Source organism: Heterodontus francisci, chromosome 9, assembly GCF_036365525.1.
Source record: "Heterodontus francisci isolate sHetFra1 chromosome 9, sHetFra1.hap1, whole genome shotgun sequence".
Classification (NCBI taxonomy): Eukaryota; Metazoa; Chordata; class Chondrichthyes; order Heterodontiformes; family Heterodontidae; genus Heterodontus; species Heterodontus francisci.
This window is the reverse complement of record NC_090379.1, coordinates 9,359,996-9,363,563: the sequence shown is the minus strand read 5'-3', so window position 1 is coordinate 9,363,563 and position 3,568 is coordinate 9,359,996.

Genomic DNA, 3,568 nt, shown 5'->3' with positions numbered 1-3,568 from the left:
AAGGAAATGAAGACTCTAGCTCACTGCTACACCATCATCTTCAAGGAAATGAAGACTCTAGCTCACTGCGACACCATCATCTTCAAGGACAGGAGGACTCTAGCACACCGACACATCATCATCTTAAAAGGACATGAAGATTCTAGCTCACTGCTAAACCATCATCCTCAAGGACAGGAAGACTCTAGCTCACTGCCAGACCATCAACTTCAAGCACAGAAAGACTCTAGCTCACTGTCACACCATCATCTTCAAGCACAGGAAGACTCTAGCTTACTGCTACACCATCATCTTCAAGGAAATGAAGACTCTAGCTCACTGCTACACCATCATTTTCAAGGAAATGAAGACTCTAGCTCACTGCTACACCATCATCTTCAAGGACAGGAAGACTCTAGCTCACTGTCACACCATCATCTTCAAGGCAATGAAGACTCTAGCTCACTGCTACACCATCATCTTCAAGGAAATGAAGTCTCTAGCTCACTGCCACACCATCATCTTCAAGGAAATGAAGACTCTAGCTCACTGCTACACCATCATTTTCAAGGAAATGAAGACTCTAGCTCACTGCTACACCATCATCTTCAAGGACAGGAAGACTCTAGCTCACTGTCACACCATCATCTTCAAGGCAATGAAGACTCTAGCTCACTGCTACACCATCATCTTCAAGGAAATGAAGACTCTAGCTCACTGCCACACCATCATCTTCAAAGCAATGAAGATTCTAGCTCACTGCCACACCATCATCTTCAATGAAATGAAGACTCTAGCTCACTGCTACAACATCATCTTCAAGCTCAGGAAGACTCTAGCTGACTGTCACAACATCATCTTCAAGGAAATGAAGACTCCAGCTCACTGCTACACCATCATCCTCAAGCTCAGGAAAACTCTAGCTCACTGTCACACCATCATCTTCAAGGAAATGAAGACTCTAGCTCACTGCTACACCATCATCTTCATGGAAATGAAGACTCTAGCTCACTGCTACACCATCATTTTCAAGGATAATGAAGACTCTAGCTCACTGCTGCACCATCATCTTCAAGGACAGGAAGACTAGCTCACTGTCACACCATCATCTTCAAGGAAATGAAGACTCTAGCTCACTGCTACACCATCATTTTCAAGGATAACGAAGACTCTAGCTCACTGCTGCACCATCATCTTCAAGGACAGGAAGACTAGCTCACTGTCACAACATCATCTTCAAGGAAATGAAGACTCTAGCTCACTGCTGCACCATCATCTTCAAGGACAGGAAGACTCTAGCTCACTGCTACACCATCATCTTCAAGGAAATGAAGACAAGCTCACTGCCACACCATCATCTTCAAAGCAATGAAGATTCTAGCTCACTGCCACACCATCATCTTCAAGGAAATGAAGACTCTAGCTCACTGCTACACCATCATCTTCAAGGACAGGAAGACTCTAGTACACCGACACATCATCATCTTCAAGGACATGCAGATTCTAGCTCACTGCTAAACCATCATCCTCAAGGACTGGAAGACTCTAGCTCACTGCCAGACCATCATCTTCAAGGAAATGAAGACTCTATCTCATTGCCAGATCATCATCTTCAAGGACAGGAAGATTCTAGCTCACTGCTACACCATCATCTTCAAGGACAGGAAAACTCTAGCTCAATGCTACACCATCATCTTCAAGGAAATGAAGACTCTTGCTCACTGCCACACCATAATCTTCAAGGAAATGAAGACCCTAGCTCACTGCCACACCATCATCTTCAAGGAAATGAAGACTCTAGCTCACTGCCATACCATCATATTCATGGAAATGAAGACTCTAGCTCACTGCTACACCATAATTTTCAAGGAAATGAAGACTCTAGCTCACTGTCACACCATCATCTTCAAGGAAATGAAGACTCTATCTCACTGCTACACCATCATCTTCAAGGAAATGAAGACTCTAGCTCACTGCTACACCATCATCTTCAAGGAAATGAAGACTCTAGCTCACTGATACACCATCATCTTCAAGGAAATGAAGACTCTAGCTCACTGATACACCATTATCTTCAAGGACATGAAGATTCTAGCTCACAGCTAAACCATCATCCTCAAGGACTGGAAGACTCTAGCTCACTGCCAGATCATCATCTTCAAGGACAGGAAGATTCTAGCACACTGCTACACCATCATCTTCAAAGACAGGAAGAATCTAGCTCACTGCGACACCATCATCTTCAAGGACAGGAAGACTCTAGCTCACTGCCAGACCATCAACATCAAGCACAGAAAGACTCCAGCTCACCGCTACACCATCATCTTCAAGGAAATGAAGTCTCTAGCTCACTGCGACACCATCATCTTCAAGGAAATGAAGACTCTAGCTCACTGCCACACCATCATCTTCAAAGCAATGAAGACACTAGCTCACTGCCACACCATCATCTTCAAGGAAATGAAGACTCTATCTCACTGCCACACCATCATCTTCAAGGAAATGAAGACTCTATCTCACTGCTACACCATCATCTTCAAGGAAATGAAGACTCTAGCTCACTGCTACACCATCATCTTCAAGGAAATGAAGACTCTAGCTCACTGATACACCATTATCTTCAAGGACATGAAGACTCTAGCTCACTGCTACACCATCATCTTCAAGGAAATGAAGATTCGAGCTCACTGCTACAACATCATCTTCAAGCTCAGGAAGACTCTAGCTGACTGTCACAACATCATCTTCAAGGTAATAAAGACTCTAGCTCACTGCTACACCATCATCTTCAAGGAAATGAAGACTCCAGCTCACTGCTACACCATAATTTTCAAGGAAATGAAGACTCTAGCTCACTGCTGCACCATCATCTTCAAGGACAGGAAGACTCTAGCTCACTGTCACACCATCATCTTCAAGGAAATGAAGACTCTAGCTCACTGCTGCACCATCATCTTCAAGGAAATGAAGACTCTAGCTCACTGCTACACCATCATCTTCAAGGACAGGAAGACTCTAGCTCACTGTCACACCATCATCTTCAAGGAAATGAAGACTCTAGCTCACTGCCACACCATGATCTTCAAGGAAATGAAGACTCTAGCTCACTGCTACACCATCATCTTCAAGGACAGGAAGACTCTAGCACACTGCTACACCATCATCTTCAAGGAAATGAAGACTCTAGCTCACTGCTACACCATCATCTTCAAGCTCAGGAAGACTCTAGCTGACTGTCACAACATCATCTTCAAGGAAATGAAGACTCTAGCTCACTGCTACACCATCATCTTCAAGCTCAGGAAGACTCCAGCTCACTGTCACACCATCATCGTCAAGGAAATGAAGACTCTAGCTCACTGCTACACCATCATCTTCATGGAAATGAAGACTCTAGCTCACTGCTACACCATCATTTTCAAGGATAATGAAGACTCTAGCTCACTGCTGCACCATCATCTTCAAGGACAGGAAGACTCTAGCTCACTGTCACACCATCATCTTCAAGGAAATGAAGACTCTAGCTCACTGCTACACCATCATCTTCAAGGAAATGAAGACTCTAGCTCACTGCGACACCATCATCTTC